The sequence below is a fragment of the Apodemus sylvaticus genome, chromosome 2 (genome assembly GCF_947179515.1).
Source record: "Apodemus sylvaticus chromosome 2, mApoSyl1.1, whole genome shotgun sequence".
Lineage (NCBI taxonomy): Eukaryota > Metazoa > Chordata > Mammalia > Rodentia > Muridae > Apodemus > Apodemus sylvaticus.
In genome coordinates, this window is record NC_067473.1 from 43,109,026 (window position 1) to 43,128,457 (window position 19,432).

Below are 19,432 nucleotides of genomic sequence, written 5' to 3' on the forward strand. Positions count from 1 at the left end.
AGAGGCCCGGGCCCAGAGGAGAAGCCATGCGGGCCTGGGCCAACCCCTGACCCTGAAGAGGCCCGGGCCCAGAGGAGAAGCCATGCAGGCCTGGGCCAACCCCTGACCCTGAAGAGGTCCGGGCCCAGAGGAGAAGCCATGCGGGCCTGGGCCAACCCCTAACCTTGAAGTGGCCTGGGCCCAGAAGAGAAGCTGTGCGGGCCTGGGCCAACCCCTGACCCTGACGCTGAAGAGGCCCGGGCCCAGAGGAGAAGCCGTGCGGGCCTGGGCCAACCCCTGACCCTGAAGAGGCCCTGGCCCAGAAGAGAAGCCATGCGGGCCTGGGCCAACCCCTGACCCTGAAGAGGCCCTGGCCCAGAGGAGAAGCCATGAAGGCCTGGGCCTAACCTTGACCCTGAAGAGGCCCGGGCCCAGAGGAGAAGCCATGAAGGCCTGGGCCTAACCCTGACCCTGACCCTGAAGTGGCCTGGGCCCAGAGGAGAAGCGATGCGGGCCTGGGCCAATCCCTGACCCTGACGCTGAAGAGGCCCGGGCCCAGAGGAGAAGCCATGTGGGCCTGGGCCAACCCCTGACCCTGAAGAGGCCCGGGCCCAGAGGAGAAGCCGTGCGGGCCTGGGCCAACCCCTGACCCTGAAGAGGCCCGGGCCCAGAAGAGAAGCGGTGCGGGCCTGGGCCAACCCCTGACCCTGAAGAGGCCCGGGCCCAGAAGAGAAGCGGTGCGGGCCTGGGCCAACCCCTGACCCTGAAGAGGCCCGGGCCCAGAAGAGAAGCGGTGCGGGCCTGGGCCAACCCCTGACCCTGAAGAGGCCCGGGCCCAGAAGAGAAGTGATGCGGGCCTGGGCCAACCCCTGACCCTGAAGACTCCCAGGTCCAAAGGAGACACCATGCGGGCCTGGGCCAACCCCTGACCCTGAAGAGGCCTGGGCCCAGAGGAGAAGCCGTGCGGGCCTGGGCCAACCCCTGACCCTGAAGAGGCCTGGGCCCAGAGGAGAAGCCGTGCGGGCCTGGGCCAACCCCTGACCCTGAAGAGGCCCTGGCCCAGGAGAGAAGCCATGCGGGCCTGGGCCAACCCCTGACCCTGAAGAGGCCCGGGCCCAGGAGAGAAGCCATGAAGGCCTGGGCCTAACCCTGACCCTGAAGAGGCCTGGGCCCAGAGGAGAAGCCATGCGGGCCTGGGCCAACCCCTGACCCTGAAGAGGTCTGGGCCCAGAGGAGAAGCCGAGCGGGCCTGGGCCAACCCCTAACCTTGAAGTGGCCTGGGCCCAGAGGAGAAGCCATGCGGGCCTGGGCCAACCCCTGACCCTGACCCTGAAGTGGCCTGGGCCCAGAGGAGAAGCGATGCTGGCCTGGGCCAATCCCTGACCCTTATCCTGAAGAGGCCCAGGCCCAGAGGAGAAGCCATACGGGCCTGGGCCAACCCCTGACCCTGAAGCGGCCCGGGCCCAGAGGAGAAGCCATGCGGGCCTGGGCCAACCCCTAAGCTTGAAGTGGCCCGGGCCCAGAGGAGAAGCCGTGCGGGCCTGGGCCAACCCCTGACCCTGAAGAGGCCCGGGCCCAGAGGAGAAGCCGTGCGGGCCTGGGCCAACCCCTGACCCTGAAGAGGCCCGGGCCCAGAGGAGAAGCTGTGCGGGCCTGGGCCAACCCCTGACCCTGAAGAGGCCCGGGCCCAGAGGAGAAGCCGTGTGGGCCTGGGCCAACCCCTGACCCTGAAGAGGCCCGGGCCCAGAGGAGAAGCCGTGCGGGCCTGGGCCAACCCCTGACCCTGAAGAGGCCCGGGCCCAGAGGAGAAGCCGTGCGGGCCTGGGCCAACCCCTGACCCTGAAGAGGCCCGGGCCCAGAGGAGAAGCCATGCGGGCCTGGGCCAACCCCTGACCCTGAAGAGGCCCGGGCCCAGAGGAGAAGCGGTGCGGGCCTGGGCCAACCCCTGACCCTGAAGAGGCCCGGGCCCAGAGGAGAAGCGGTGCGGGCCTGGGCCAACCCCTGACCCTGAAGAGGCCCGGGCCCAGAGGAGAAGCCGTGCGGGCCTGGGCCAACCCCTGACCCTGAAGAGGCCCGGGCCCAGAGGAGAAGCGGTGCGGGCCTGGGCCAACCCCTGACCCTGAAGAGGCCCGGGCCCAGAGGAGAAGCCATGCGGGCCTGGGCCAACCCCTGACCCTGAAGAGGCCCGGGCCCAGAGGAGAAGCCATGCGGGCCTGGGCCAACCCCTGACCCTGAAGAGGCCCGGGCCCAGAGGAGAAGCCATGCGGGCCTGGCCAACCCCTGACCCTGACCCTGAAGAGGCCCGGGCCCAGAGGAGAAGCCGTGCGGGCCTGGCCAACCCCTGACCCTGACCCTGACCCTGAAGAGGCCTGGGCCCAGAGGAGAAGCCGTGCGGGCCTGGGCCAATCCCTGACCCTGAAGAGGCCCGGGCCCAGAGGAGAAGCGGTGCGGGCCTGGGCCAACCCTGACCCTGAAGAGGCCCGGGCCCAGAAGAGAAGAGGTGCGGGCCTGGGCCAACCCTGACCCTGAAGAGGCCCGGGCCCAGAAGAGAAGCGGTGCGGGCCTGGGCCAACCCTGACCCTGAAGAGGCCCGGGCCCAGAGGAGAAGCCGTGCGGGCCTGGGCCAACCCCTGACCCTGAAGAGGCCCGGGCCCAGAGGAGAAGCCGTGCGGGCCTGGGCCAACCCCTGACCCTGAAGAGGCCCTGGCCCAGAGGAGAAGCCATGCGGGCCTGGGCCAACCCCTGACCCTGAAGAGGCCCGGGCCCAGAGGAGAAGCCATGAAGGCCTGGGCCTAACCTTGACCCTGAAGAGGCCCGGGCCCAGAGGAGAAGCCATGAAGGCCTGGGCCTAACCCTGACCCTGACCCTGAAGTGGCCTGGGCCCAGAGGAGAAGCGATGCGGGCCTGGGCCAATCCCTGACCCTGACGCTGAAGAGGCCCGGGCCCAGAGGAGAAGCCATGCGGGCCTGGGCCAACCCCTGACCCTGAAGAGGCCCGGGCCCAGAGGAGAAGCCGTGCGGGCCTGGGCCAACCCCTGACCCTGAAGAGGCCGGGGCCCAGAAGAGAAGCAGTGCGGGCATGGGCCAACCCCTGACCCTGAAGAGGCCCGGGCCCAGAGGAGAAGCCATGCGGGCCTGGGCCAACCTCTGACCCTGAAGAGGCCCGGGCCCAGAAGAGAAGCGGTGCGGGCCTGGGCCAACCCCTGACCCTGAAGAGGCCCGGGCCCAGAGGAGAAGCCATGCGGGCCTGGGCCAACCCCTGACCCTGAAGAGGCCCGGGCCCAGAAGAGAAGCAGTGCGGGCCTGGGCCAACCCCTGACCCTGAAGAGGCCCGGGCCCAGAGGAGAAGCCATGCGGGCCTGGGCCAACCCCTGACCCTGAAGAGGCCAGGGCCCAGAGAAGCCGTGCGGGCCTGGGCCAACCCCTGACCCTGAAGGGGCCCGGGCCCAGAAGAGAAGCGGTGCGGGCCTGGGCCAACCCCTGACCCTGAAGAGGCCCGGGCCCAGAAGAGAAGCGGTGCGGGCCTGGGCCAACCCCTGACCCTGAAGAGGCCCGGGCCCAGAAGAGAAGCGGTGCGGGCCTGGGCCAACCCCTGACCCTGAAGAGGCCCGGGCCCAGAAGAGAAGTGATGCGGGCCTGGGCCAACCCCTGACCCTGAAGACTCCCAGGTCCAAAGGAGACACCATGCGGGCCTGGGCCAACCCCTGACCCTGAAGAGGCCTGGGCCCAGAGGAGAAGCCGTGCGGGCCTGGGCCAACCCCTGACCCTGAAGAGGCCTGGGCCCAGAGGAGAAGCCGTGCGGGCCTGGGCCAACCCCTGACCCTGAAGAGGCCCTGGCCCAGGAGAGAAGCCATGCGGGCCTGGGCCAACCCCTGACCCTGAAGAGGCCCGGGCCCAGGAGAGAAGCCATGAAGGCCTGGGCCTAACCCTGACCCTGAAGAGGCCTGGGCCCAGAGGAGAAGCCATGCGGGCCTGGGCCAACCCCTGACCCTGAAGAGGTCTGGGCCCAGAGGAGAAGCCGTGCGGGCCTGGGCCAACCCCTAACCTTGAAGTGGCCTGGGCCCAGAGGAGAAGCCATGCGGGCCTGGGCCAACCCCTGACCCTGACCCTGAAGTGGCCTGGGCCCAGAGGAGAAGCGATGCTGGCCTGGGCCAATCCCTGACCCTTATCCTGAAGAGGCCCAGGCCCAGAGGAGAAGCCATACGGGCCTGGGCCAACCCCTGACCCTGAAGCGGCCCGGGCCCAGAGGAGAAGCCATGCGGGCCTGGGCCAACCCCTAAGCTTGAAGTGGCCCGGGCCCAGAGGAGAAGCCATGCGGGCCTGGGCCAACCCCTGACCCTGAAGAGGCCCGGGCCCAGAGGAGAAGCCGTGCGGGCCTGGGCCAACCCCTGACCCTGAAGAGGCCCGGGCCCAGAGGAGAAGCCGTGCGGGCCTGGGCCAACCCCTGACCCTGAAGAGGCCCGGGCCCAGAGGAGAAGCCGTGCGGGCCTGGGCCAACCCCTGACCCTGAAGAGGCCCGGGCCCAGAGGAGAAGCGGTGCGGGCCTGGGCCAACCCCTGACCCTGAAGAGGCCCGGGCCCAGAGGAGAAGCGGTGCGGGCCTGGGCCAACCCCTGACCCTGAAGAGGCCCGGGCCCAGAGGAGAAGCCGTGCGGGCCTGGGCCAACCCCTGACCCTGAAGAGGCCCGGGCCCAGAGGAGAAGCCGTGCGGGCCTGGGCCAACCCCTGACCCTGAAGAGGCCCGGGCCCAGAAGAGAAGCGGTGCGGGCCTGGGCCAACCCCTGACCCTGAAGAGGCCCGGGCCCAGAGGAGAAGCCATGCGGGCCTGGGCCAACCCCTGACCCTGAAGAGGCCCGGGCCCAGAGGAGAAGCCATGCGGGCCTGGGCCAACCCCTGACCCTGAAGTGGCCCGGGCCCAGAGGAGAAGCCATGCGGGCCTGGCCAACCCCTGACCCTGACCCTGAAGAGGCCCGGGCCCAGAGGAGAAGCCGTGCGGGCCTGGGCCAATCCCTGACCCTGAAGAGGCCCGGGCCCAGAGGAGAAGCGGTGAGGGCCTGGGCCAACCCTGACCCTGAAGAGGCCCGGGCCCAGAGGAGAAGCGGTGCGGGCCTGGGCCAACCCTGACCCTGAAGAGGCCCGGGCCCAGAAGAGAAGAGGTGCGGGCCTGGGCCAACCCTGACCCTGAAGAGGCCCGGGCCCAGAAGAGAAGCGGTGCGGGCCTGGGCCAACCCCTGACCCTGAAGAGGCCCGGGCCCAGAAGAGAAGCAGTGCGGGCCTGGGCCTACCCCTGACCCTGAAGAGGCCCCGGCCCAGAGGAGAAGCCTTGCGGGCCTGGGCCAACCCCTGACCCTGAAGTGGCCCGGGCCCAGAGGAGAAGCGAGGCGGGCCTGGGCCAATCCCTGACCCTGACCCTGAAGTGGCCCGGGCCCAGAGGAGAAGCGAGGCGGGCCTGGGCCAATCCCTGACCCTGACCCTGAAGTGGCCCGGGCCCAGAGGAGAAGCGAGGCGGGCCTGGGCCAAACCCTGACCTGAAGAGGCCCGGGCCCAGAGGAAAAGCGATGCGGGCCTGGGCCAAACCCTGACCCTGAAGAGGCCGGGGCCCAGAGGAGAACTGATGTGGGCCTGCGTGTACCCCTGACCCTCTTTATCCCTGACCCTGAAGTGGCCCCGACCCAGAGGAGAAGCGATGAGGGCCTGGGCCAACCCCTGACCCTGAAGAGGCCCAGGCCCCGAGGAGAAGTGATGCCGGCCTGGGCCAAACCCTGACCCTGAAGATGCTTGAGTCAACTCAAAAAGATGTGGCCTGTGTCTATTTCTAATCCTCAATAGGCCCAGACTCAATGTAGAATAAATATGGATCTAGGCCGTCTAAGAAGCCTGGACCCTAAGCAAGAAGGAGATACAGATGTAGGTCAGTCCTTCAAATAAAGATGCCTGGACCAAGCTAAGAAAATAATATTGCTAATTCAAACTCTGACTCTGGAGACAGACAGGCCATATGAAAAGCAAATGTGTAAAGGCTGGACCCTGAACTTGATGAAGTTTGGACCCAAATGTAACATGGAATTATCTTAGATTAACCCTTCCCCAAAGAAACCTTTTCCCAACCCAAGAAGTGTGGCCTCATCAAGCCTAAATTGAAACAACATTGTGGATAAGTGTAACATGACATGATATGATTCAAGGTCTTAATTTCTATTGATACTATGATTATGCAACGATTCGTCCATGAAGATATATTGGAGCAAAGTTCTTTCTGACTCACAAAATTTTGTGTACTCCACTGACTGATAAGACAACATCTTGATTAACCAATGTATGGATTAAACATACTTCACTCAATCCAAATGTAATGCTGAAATTATGCCAGAATAACCCTTACCCAAAGAAGTCTCAGCCCAAACCAAGAAGTTTGGGCTGGTCAAGCCTAAAATGAAATTGTGGTTAGCGTACCATGACTTGATATGATTCAAGGTCTTAATTTCTATTGATACTATGATTATTTATGCATCAATTCATCAATGAAGACATATCCTAGCTTCTTCATCAATAATCTGAGACTCACAAAACTTCGAATACTATACTGACTGATAAACTGAATCTTGGTTATCCAGTGTATGGATTATACCTACGTACTTCATTCAATTCAGGCTTCATCCTTGACACATGTGAGAAAGGATGACACCATCATCACAACCTGAACAAGCCAAAGCCTCATTTGTGATCAAGGCCATGTCATACAAGATATGTGGTCTTACTGACAACCATTCCTACAGAGATGACTGACATCAGATCATAACCTATGAACTCTCATCCATGATAATCTGGAAGCCCCTTGTGTACCATCATGGTTTATGGGCTGTGTCTGGAATTCTTCCACCACTCTGACATCCGGTGATAAGATCATTCCATTGCTTTCAAGTTGTCTTGGCCACCCATGAACATAGGGGGACACCTTTGAATCAAAGGTGTGGGGGCCACACTTAGAAATCCGTGCCCAGGTCTTCCTAGATGAGGCCGTCCAGAGATCAAGGAGAAGCTGACCTCAAGTGTGACCAAGGCCATACCATCTGCTCCAGGAAGGTTGGACACAGCCTAACCACAAGGGGAGCCGGTCTAACGAGTGCAATGATGGCAAAGGCCATAAAGTGACATCAGTGGGACCCTGGCAACTACTGAGTACAGAGCACACTGGGTCCAGCTTAAATTCAAGGGTGTGTGGGCCGCACCCTCTCTTCATATGACTCAGTACTATGCTTACTGCAAAGGAGCCAGGCCCCCACCCCATGGGACAAGGACCAACCCCATAATGGCCAAACAACCTAAATATAATATTTGGATTGCACTTGGCCTTATCAGGACTCATCTTATACCTGGCCCCCCAGGTTAGACTTAGTTCACTAAAAATCTTAGATGCAGTCACAAGTCTTCCTAAATTGATGATTCACCCTCAATCCATAGCAGTGTAAGCTGGAGTCTCCGTGGCACCAAGAAGTGTTGTTGGCCACAGCCTTCCTTCATCAAGCCCAGGAGTTAAGCTCACCTCTGAGGATCCAGAACCATCAAATGTGTGGACAACAATAGAGACAGTCTCGGCAGATTTTGGCATATTGGGTGTGTGGGCCGCACTCAGTAGCCATTATGTGCCCAGCTGCCATCTTGTCTTCGAGAGATCTAGAGAATGATCATCCTGGGTGTGTGTTAGACAACAAGAACTTAGAGGAAGTTGGAACCACTACGATGACCAGCATTGGTGGTCTGATACTTGACTGTGCTCTCACAAATTGCAAGACTGTACTTCAAACCCTTATCCTGACATCTCATTCCCTAGACACTCCCTGTTGACCTTGATCCTCATCCAGACCCAACTAAAACTCCGAGCAATCCATCGGATTAAGAATGATGACTCAGGAGCCCAGGCACAATTTTAACTCAACTGTGTAATGAAGTTCAGGGAAAGCCCTAAAATCCCTCCTTTGGTGGTAACTGTTGAGACACAGTTAGTTGCCCACGCTTTCTGAAAGTCTCATCAGAACCCAAGGAGATCCCTGATTTCTTTACCTTCATTTCTATATACAATACAATTCACAAGCCTTGTCATCTTACCTTTTATCGGGCATTTCATGCTGTAACATGAAATAAGGAAATAAGGATTGTGTATAAGGATTTTAATAAATATATACGGTTCATCTGCTACCATTTTTTTTCCTGAAATGTTTACTTTGGCTCTTTCTCTGTATTTCTGAATGATGGTTTTAAGTCCATAATTGAACTTCTTAAAACAGGTGGTGATGGTTACAAACAGCAAGTGTGGGCAGCTAGCATATCTCTTCCTCACCTGCTGTGTCTATGTGCATGGCACGTATCTGTATGCTCACGCCTCATCCTGAAGATGAGTGTACCTCTGCCCATGGTTTGTATCTTTGCCTTTAGCTGGAGTCTCCCAAGGAAAAAGCGACAAGGAAGCAGGAGCCCTATCTAGTCCCAAAATCATGGGGCTAAAATTTCTAAACTGTAGGGACAGTAACAAGCCACTTCCAGTGCCAAAATGCAACAGTTTTTAGAGGAGTTATGATGAAGGGATGGAGGACAGAAAGGGCAGAGTAGTTTGGGTGTGGGCCACAGGGCACCAGGCATCTAGAAAGTGTTTTCCAGTGATTCTCCTCAGTGGAAGAATGCACTCAGTGATATTCCATGCATGGTTCCCCAACACAGGTACAGAGTCATGTCAAAGGAACAGTAAAGTGTTCTGTGTCCCATGAATTAGAGGTCCTAAAGACTGACATAAGCCTGGGCTTCCCCTGATTATCTTGGGCACAAAGGTGACTGATTTGTGTTCACTATCCCACTACACACATCTATGCCTTCCATTTCCCTAGTATTCATCCCTGGACAATTCCCTGTGCCACAGGCCTTGGAAGAAAAACATGGTCTTATGAATCATTTAGACATCCTTCCTTACATTTAGACATCCATGGCTCAGGTTTTATTTACTCTGCTTGCACTCCTGGATGGGCTTGCAGACTCTGAACACAATGCACTTGAGCCAGCATGAGAGGGAAAGGTATTTGCAGTTCACGGACATCAGTGACTTACCGGGGATGGAGACAGGATTTCTAGTGATAGCTGGATCACCTTAACCAAAGCTTTTATTGCATTCCTTGTTCATTTGCCTGTTGATGGATTTATCTGTGGATTCAAACCTTGTGAGAAACTCCACCAGTAAGCCTTGGTGTGTATACACAGAGGTCTTACCACTAAATATGTGAATTTTTGAGCGTGGACTCAAAACTAAGACAAAAGTAGTCCTGGCCAAACCCTGAAATCTAAGAATCCTGGTTGAAACCTAAATGATAGAACACCAGAACAAAGCCTGATAGGAAAGTAGCCCAGTCAAAACATGACTCAGAGCAGCCAAGGACACACCCTAAACCTCAGGAGTCAGAGAATAAATCCATCCCTTCATAACCTGGAACGTATCAAGTCCTCAAAGAAGACAGGACATAACCTGAAACCAAAGGTTCCCAAGCCAAACACTCAAACATCATCAACCCTGGCATGAGAAACCTTTTGAGTCTCTGGTTATGGGGATTCAAGAGACTTCCATAACAATATAGACTAATGCTTCTACCCTTGGTCACCTCCCAGGAATCGAAGGCATGGTCCTTCTGCTGAAAACAAGTACCTGGGTCATGCGACAGAAAACTTGGGTTGTGTGTGACACTACAACAACCTCCGTGAGGCCCAGCTTTCATAATCCTGGCAGGTGTTGTAGAAGCTGCCAATGGGGGGATACAATCAGTCATGATGCCTGCTGACCACCAAGTGACCAACAAGATTGGGTGTATGTCCCAAAGGGGTCAATAGTAGCACTTCTATGAGGAAGTAACTGGTCTTTCAAATTGGACTTAAACCATGGCTTGCTAGACAGGAAGGAAATCCTGACTGGGACTGGAATCCTAGCAAACTGCTCATGGCTACTGAGAATATGGAGTTTATGGCAAAACTTACGACCGACCCCGTACTAAACCACTGTGATTCCTGATCAACTCTGCATATTTATCCTAATACCGCAGGGTGGGGGTCTTCTAGAAATGAAATGGAAGCTGCACCTATGAAACCACAACAATATGGCTACCTAAAGGATAACGAAACACGGACAATGCCATTGGGCACTGTAGAGTGAAGGGTGCATCATCATGGGGACTGATCCTGAGACAAAGAGCTATAGGCAGCTGTTGGGGTCACAGGGTGTGCAGATAATGAGGAAAGGATCACCGACGTCAGAAATAAACCAAAACCCACTTTAGTCACTGTGAGGAAAATGCTTCTAACTGGTTAGGGTCCCAGTCAGGCTCAGTCAGAGCTGACAACAGGACCCTGAAAAGGTGTGAGCATAAACCCATGAGCAGATTGATGTTCAGGGAATAATAAAGAAGCAATTCATAAATTGAGGATTAGTTCTCAAGCCCAGGGTGTGGCAGATAGCAGGCTGCTGGGGCCATTCTAAGACAGTGGTCTTATCTCAACCTTTAAGGGGCGCATGCAGGCCAGGTGGTTTTACTGCAGCTGTAAGGAATGTAGATCTTGAGGACCTGCAGTAAGAAGGGGACAGCAGACCAATGCCTGGAGTCACTCTTGACTCTTCAGCAACTTACAATAACAGCACAGAGAGGGAGAATTCATTGTCCCAGGAATGAGTCCCCTTCCTGGTGATCCAACACCCAGTGTTTGGACCTGAAGCAAGCATCACTGAACAGACTCAGCACAGTGCAGGCACACATTTATACATTTATCTATAAATGTGTATCATAAAGAAAAAGATGCTGAAGAGCTGAGAGACAGGGAGGGAGAAGGGAAATGTGAAAACTGTAGTTTTATTTTCATTATAAAAATTTAGGAACTACTTAATGGATAATAATCTTTGGCTGGGTTAGATATTCAATATTGTAAGCTTTTGCAGCAGAACAGCTTTCCTCTATATTTTATCTCAATGTGCTTGTTTCCACATTTAGATCTCTCTTGTTATAAGAAGTCACGTGGAAGAATTTTTGTGTTTAAATTCTAATTTCTGTACCAATAGATCTGGTTGCAGTCCAGATTCTGGTATTGTAATTATTATGAAGCATCTCCTGACTCAGTATTTCGTAAACTCCATGACTTTCTGGTTGGTCAGCAAAGATCTGAACCACCAATAGCTGGGCAGGAGAGGAAAATGCTGGACCTCTGGGCCTAGAGAAAGAGAGAGAGAGAGAGAGAGAGAGAGAGAGAGAGAGAGAGAGAGAGAGAGATGCCAATAATACATGGATAAACAAAGAAGACAGGGTGGAACCAAGAGGGCATGTAACAGGCCAGCATTGTGGAGTTAGCATAGCTCAGAATCTACCCAGCTATTGTACCTTAAGCCTTTCATGAATACAGAGATCTCTGTAGTTTTGAACAAGAGCTGGCAGAGAAAGCCATATTATTACAAAGTCATGATCACAAATGTTACATCATGATGGTCATGCAGGTTCTATGGTAACAATGAGACCTACTTTGAACTTTTAAATCAGCTGACATCCCAGGGCATACTGCTTTATCCTGTCATACAACCCCCATGCCACCCTGCTGAGTCCTGTATGTCAATGTGGAAGGAACTGTTTCATGTGACATGATTTCCTACTCCTGAAGCAGAGCCAGCAGGTTGTGGGGCTTCCATGACATTTTCTCTGTATGAGGCTTGTTTGTATAAATATCATATATATTTATATATGTGTATATATTATAATATATATAAATTATATATAATCATTTATTATATTATAAATATATATTATAAAATATATTTTTCCTTCATGTTCCTCCCTCAGGAAATATTCTCCCTGCCAAGGTTATCTTGAAATAGTCTCCCTGCCCATGTTATCCACGAATATCCTCTCTGCCAAGAGTAATGACTCCATGATAATCAGAGACAGCAAGAATCAGGGAGATAAAGGGTTTGTCTATGTCCTTAGCAAAAAATAGTAAATGATGAGACCTTCAGGACAGCCTTAAAGTTGTGGAAAAGAATTCTGAAAATATGAATTCAAAACTATATAATTACCAACTATGCAAAATACATAAAGATGCAATATGAGTTGTATAAGGAGCTTCATTGACCTAAAAGAACAAAGGCAGATGAACTATGAGTCATCTAGTCAGAAAGATACTCAGGATGGATAAAAGAGATTTAGGAAGTGGTGATCACAGGGAAAGATCCTAAACAGCTAAGTGTATTGTTTGTGCTTACAAAGGCAGGCAGATTCCCGAGTTCAAGGTCAGCCTGGGATAGGGTGAGTTTAGGTCCAGGCATGGTGGGAATGATAATTTCAGAATAGGATTCCACCCAGCTAAACTTATTGTCTGTGCTTACAAAGCAGGCAGATAGATGAATTCATCTGCAAAGTTAAAAATTTGTGCTTATAGTGATTTCCTAGGAGACAAGGGGCTAGGGTTATAGGATGTTGATAATTAAAACTACAATTGAAATAAACAAAATTGCAACTGAAGCTACTTTCTCTGTGATAATTCCAGTCTGTGGCAAGTTGACACACAAAACCAGCCAGTACAGATCAATATATTGACTAGTTTCATGTCAATTTGACACAAGTTAGAGTCATAAGAGAAGTCATCAATTGAGAAAATGCCTTCATGAGATCAGGTTGTAGGCAAGCCTGTGTGTTGCACCTCCATACTTGATACTTAAGTTTGAAATATACCATGTCCAGACAGCCCCTCTGAGCTAAGGCAAAATAGAGGGCTCCCTTTACCTAGTGGGGCTTCCTCTTCTCTGCCTGATCTAGGGAGCCTGACCCCCAATCTTCTACCTGAGGATCATCACATAGTCCTTGGCAAACCTACAAGGTCAAAGGCCTCTTTCTTGATAAGAACCTGCCCAATGCTGGAGAGATGACTTAGAGGCTGGGATGCTCTTCCAGAGATCCTTAGTTCAATTCCCAGCACCTACATGGTGGGTAACTACCATCTATAATATGATCTGGTACCCTCTACTACCCTGCAGGCATACATACAGGCAGAATACTGTATATATAATACATAAATAAATCTTAAAAAATAACATAGCTGTAGATAAAAACCTGCCCAGCAAGTACCTGTGATTTCTGGAATGTCAGGAGCCATAATGGGACAAGCTAATATACTAGCATACGATCATCCTGAAATGCCTGCCTCGGATTATTATATAATCTGCAACAGGTGAGCCCCCATTCAGCAAGGCTGTGGGGGACTAATTTTAGGAAAGATTCCTGCTATTTATATGCTTTTCCCGTTATTGTTCTAAGTTTATAATAATCAATAAGTAATAGCACACCCCTTTGGAGCAAATCTCTGCAGATCCACGAAGATGTATTGTCTTTTAGTGATGCTATATAGACAAATAGGTGACTTAAGTTTTAATGATGATCCTATAAGAATTCCTAAAATTATATCTGTGATTATTAAGTTCTTTTATAATGGGGCTGCTACTAGGATCCTTTTCTGATAGTCAAGACTGCAGTGAGAATTCTGCCAGTCTTCCAAGTGTCACAAGTAAACTCCTCTTAGATAGCAACCAGACAGACTTTCTCCTACTCAGAGCACATCCCAAGAGGTTATAAAACTATTAACCACCCAGGGAGCTGCGGAAGGAGAGAAGCCCCGAGACCAAATTTGCTGCCTGCCGGGACAGAAAAGGATCACTATGTACTGTATCACCCTGAGCTTTAGATTTCTGGTGGTGCAAATCGCCAGGGGTCTGCCTGCGCTCAGGAACTGAGCACATAGGCGGTTCATCTGCAAGCCAGTCCATCGCAGGACCTGTGTCCTATGTGAGAATCAACAGAGGGAGTGACCCCCACCACAACATCTTTGCTCCATAATAGAGCAGACAGAGAACACCTAGTTGACCTTGACAACCTAAGTATAACATTGCTTGAGGCAAGACTGAGAAGGGCTCCAAAGGCACAAAAGAGGAAGGCCAGAAGAAACCCAGTCATCCAGTGTTGCAGAGATAACCTTAAAGATCCACAGTAGGTTGAAGCACCAGCCAGTGACAATAAGACCATCTAACTCCTGGGAGAACTAGATGGCTAAAGGCAAATGTAGGAACATTACTAACAGAAACCAAGGCATTATGGCAGCATCTGAACCCAATTCTCCAACATTAGCAAGTCCTGGATACCCCAACACAACAGAAAAACAAGATTTGGATTTAAAATCACTGGTCATGATGCTAGTACAGGAACACATGAAGGACATATTTAAAGAAATTCAGGAGAAATGGATCAAAAATTAGAAGCCCTTACAAGGGAAACACAAAAATCATTGAAAGAAATTCAGGAGAATACAAAAGCCAATAAAGAGGAAACACAAAAATCACTTAAAGAAATACAGGAGAACTTTGATCAACAGGCAGAAATCATGAAAGAGGAAACACAAAAATCTTTTAATTAGAGGAAAACACAAACAAGCAAATGACAGAACTGAGCAAAAACGTCCAGGATCTAAAAACAGAAGTAGAAAGAACTAAGAAAGCACAATGGGAGACAACTTTGGAGATAGAAAACCTTGGGAAGAAATCAGGGATCATAGACGCAAATATCAACAACAGAATACAAGAGATAGAAGAAAGAATCTCAGATGCCAAAGATACCATAGAAACCATGGACTCAATAGTTAAAGAAAATGCAAAATGCAAAAAGCTTGTAACCCAAAATATCCAGAAAAATCCAGGACACAATGAGAAAGCCATATCTAGGGATTATAGGCATTGATGAGTGAAGATTTACAACTTAAAGGGCCAGCAAATAGCTTCAACAAAATTATGGAAGAAAACTTCCCTAACCCAAAGAGAGAGATGCCCATGAATATACAAGAAGCCTACAGAACTCCAAACAGACTGGACCAGAACAGAAATACCTCCCGTCACATAATAATCAAAACCCCAAATGTACTAAACAAAGAAAGACTACTTAGGGCAGTAAGAGAAAAAGGGCTAGTAACATATAAAGGAAGACCTATCAGAATTACACCAGATTTCTCACCAGAGACCATGAAAGCTAGAAGATCCTGGGCAGATCTCATGCAGACTCTAAGAGAACACAAATGCCAGCTGAGACTACTATACTCAGTGAAACTCTCAATTACTATAGATGGAGAAACCAAGATATTCCATGACAAAACCAAATTTATACAATATCTTTCTACAAACCCAGCCCTACAAAGGATAATAGGGGGAAAACACCATTACAAGGAGGGAAACTATACCCTGGAAAGAGCAGGATATTAAGCTTCTTTCATCAAAGCCAAAAGAAGATAACTACACAGGTATAAAATTAAAATAAAAAATGATAGGAAGCAATAACCACTACTCCTTGATATCTCTTAACATCAATGGACTCAATTCCCCAATAAAAAGACATAGACTAACAGACTGGTTATGTAAACAGGACCCTACATTTTGCTGCATACAGGAAACAGACCTCAGTGTCAAACACAAAAACTACCTTAGAGTAAAAGGCTGGGGGACATTTCTAAAAGCAAATGGTCCCAGGAAACAAGACGGAGTTGCCATTTTAATTTCAGATAAAACTGACTTTCAACCTAATGTCATCAAAAGAGACATGGAAGGTCACTACTTGCTGGTCAAAGGAAAAATTCAAAGGAAGAACTTTCAATCCTGAACATATATGCCCCAAATACAAGGGCACCCTCATTCATAAAAGAAAGTTTACTAAAGCTCAAAGTACACATTGCACCTAACACAATAATTGTGGGTGACTTCAACACTCTACTCTCACCAATGGACCGATCACGAAAACAGAAACTAAACAGGGACACAATGAAACTAATTGAAGCTTTGGACCAATTAGATTTAACAGATATATATATATATAGAACATTCTATCCTAAAGCAAAAGAATATACCTTTTTCTCAGCACCTCATGGTACCTTCTCCAAAATAGATCATATAGTTGGTCACAAGACAGACCTCAACAAATATAAGAAAATTGAAATAATCCCATGTCTCCTATCAGATCACTATGGAGTAAAAGTGGTCTTTAGTAACAGTAAAAACAACAGAAAGCCCACATACACATGAAAACTGAACAATACTCAATGATACCTTGGTCAAGGAAGAAATAAAGAAATCAAAGATTTCTTAGAATTTAATGAAAATGAAGGCACAACATACACAAATCTATGGGACACAATTAAAGCAGTGCTAAGAGGAAAACGCATAGCTTTGAGTGCCTCCAAAAAGAAATTCGAGAGAGCATATACTAGAAGATTAACAGAACAACTGAAAGCCCTGGAACAAGAAGAAGCTAATTCACCCAGGAGGAGAAGAAGACAGGAAATCATCAAACTCAGGGCTGAAATCAATCAAGTAGAAACCAAGAGAACCATACAAAGAATCAACAAGACCAAAAGCTGGTTCTTTGAAAAAAATCAACAAGATAGATAAACCCTTAGCCAGACTAACCAAAGGGCACAGAGACAGTATCCAAATTAACAAAATTAGAAATGAAAACGGAGATATTAAAACAGAAACCGAGGAAATTCAAAAAATCATCAGATCCTACTACAAAAACCTGTACTCAACACAACTGGAGAATCTGGAGGAAATGGACATTTTCTTAGACAGATACCAATTACCAAAATTAAACCAGGATCAAATAGACCATCTAAACAGACCCATAACCCCTAAAGAAATAGAAGGGGTCATAGATAGGCTTCCTACCAAAAAAAGCACAGGACCAGATGGTTTCAGTGCAGAATTCTATCAGACCTTCAAAGAAGACTTAACACCAATACTCTTCAAACTTTTCCACCAAATAGAAACAGAAGGAACACTACCCAACTCCTTCTTCGAAGCCACTATTACACTGATACCAAAACCATAAAAAGATCCAACTAAGAAAGAGAATTTCAGGCCAATTTCCCTTATGAATATCGATGAAAAAATACTAAATACAATTCTTGCCCACCGAATCCAAGAACACATAAAAAACGATCATCCACCATGATCAAGTAGGCTTCATCCCAGGGATGCAGGGATGGTTCAATATAAGGAAATCCATAAATGCAATCCACTACATAAACAAACTCAAAGAAAAAAAACACATGATCATTTCATTAGATGCTGAAAAAGCATTTGACAAAATTCAGCATCCTTTCATGCTAAAAGTCTTGGAAAGGACAGGAATTCAAGGCCCATATCTAAACATAGTAAAAGCAATATACAGCAAACCAGTATCCAACATCAAACTAAATGGAGAGAAACTTGAATCAATCCCACTAAAATCAGGGACTAGACAAGGCTGCCCCCTCTCTCCATATCTTTTCAATATAGTTCTTGAAGTCCTAGCTAGAGCAATTAGACAACATAAGGAAATGAAAGGGATACAAATTGGAAAGGAAGAAGTCAAACAATCGCTATTTGCAGATGATATGATCATATACTTAAGTGACCCTAAAAACTCTACTAGAGAACTCCTACAGCTGATAAACAACTTCAGCAAAGTGGCTGGCTACAAAATCAATGCAAGCAAATCAGTAGCTTTTAAATATTCAAATGATAAGCAGACTGAGAAAGAAATTAGGGAAATGACCCCCTTCACAATAGCTACAAACAGCATAAAGTATCTTGGGGTAACTCTAACCAAACAAGTGAAAGACCTATATGACAAGAACTTCAGATCTCTGAAGAAAGAAATCGAAGAAGATCTCAGAAAATGGAAAAATCTTCCATGCTCGTGGATTGACAGGATTAATATAGTTAAAATGGCCATCTTGCCAAAGGAAGTGTACAGATTCAATGCTATCCCCAGAAAAATCCCAACCCAGTTCTTCATAGAGCTAGAAAGAGCAATTCTCAAATTCATTTGGAATAACAAAAAACCCAGGATAGCTAAAACTATTCTCAACAGTAAAAGAACTTCAGTGGGATTCAATAGTGATAAAAACTGCATGGTATTGGTACAATATCAGGCAAGTGGATCAATGAAATAGGATTGAAGACCCAGAAATGAACCAACACACCTATGGTCACTTGGTCTTCGACAAAGGAGCTGAAAGCATCCAGTGGAAAAAAGATAGTCTTTTCAACAAATGGTGCTGGTTCAATTGGAGGTCAGCATGCAGAAGAATGCGAATCGATCCATTCTTATCTCCTTGTACCAAGCTCAACTCCAAATGGATCAAGGACCTCCACATAAATCCTGGCACACTGAAACTAATCGAAAAGAAATTGGGGAAGACCCTGGAGGACATGGGCACAGGGGAAAAGTTTCTGAATAGAACACCAATAGCTTATGCTCTAAGATCAAGAATTGAGAAATGGGACCTCAAAAAACTACAAAGTTTCTGTAAGGCAAAGGACACCGTCCAAAGGACAAAACGTCAACCAACAGACTGAGAAAGGATCTTCACCAACCCTAAATCCGACAGAGGGCTAATATCTAATATATACAAAGAACTCAAGAAAGTAGAACCCAGAGAACCAAATAACCCCATTAAAATGTGAGGTACGGTGCTAAACAAAGAATTTTCACATGAAGAACTTCGGAGAGCTGAGAAACACTTTAAGAAATGTTCAACATCATTAATCATTAGGGAAATGCAAATCAAAATAACCCTGAGATTTCACTTCACACCAGTCAGAATGGCTAAGGTCAAAAACTCAGGAGACAGCAGGTGTTGGCGAGGATGTGGAGAAAGAGGAACACTCCTCCACTGCTGGTGGGATTGCAAGATGGTGCAACCACTTTGGAAATCAGTCTGGCGGTTCCTCAGAAAACTGGGCATGACACTTCCTGAGGACCCTGTTATACCACTCCTGGGCATATATCCAGAGAATTCTTCAGCATGCAATAAGGGCACATGCTCCACTATGTTCATAGCAGCCCTATTTGTAGTAGCCAGAAGCTGGAAAGAACCCAGGTGTCCTTCAACAGAGGAATGGATACAAAAAATGTGGTATATTTACACAATGTAGTACTATTCAGCCATTAGAAACAATGAATTCATGAAATTCTTAGACAAATGGATGGAGCTGGAGAACATCATACTAAGTGAGGTACCCCAGTCTCAAAAGATCAATCATGGTATGCACTCACTGATAAGTGGATATTAGCCTAGAAACTTTCAATACCCAGGACATAATCCACAAATTAAATGATGTCCAAAAAGAATAGAGGAGTGGCCCCTGGTTCTGGAAAGACTCAGTGCAAGAGTATAGGGGAATTCCAGAACAGGGAAGTGGGAAGGGGTGGATGGAAGAACAGGGGGACTGAAGAGGGCTTGTGGGACTTGAGGGGAGTGGGGACCCAGAAAAGGGGAAATCATTTGAAATGTAAATAAAAAATATATCAATAAAAAAAAGAAAAGAAAAAACTATTAACCAAAGGTCATAAAAAGGGAACTAGGATTTAT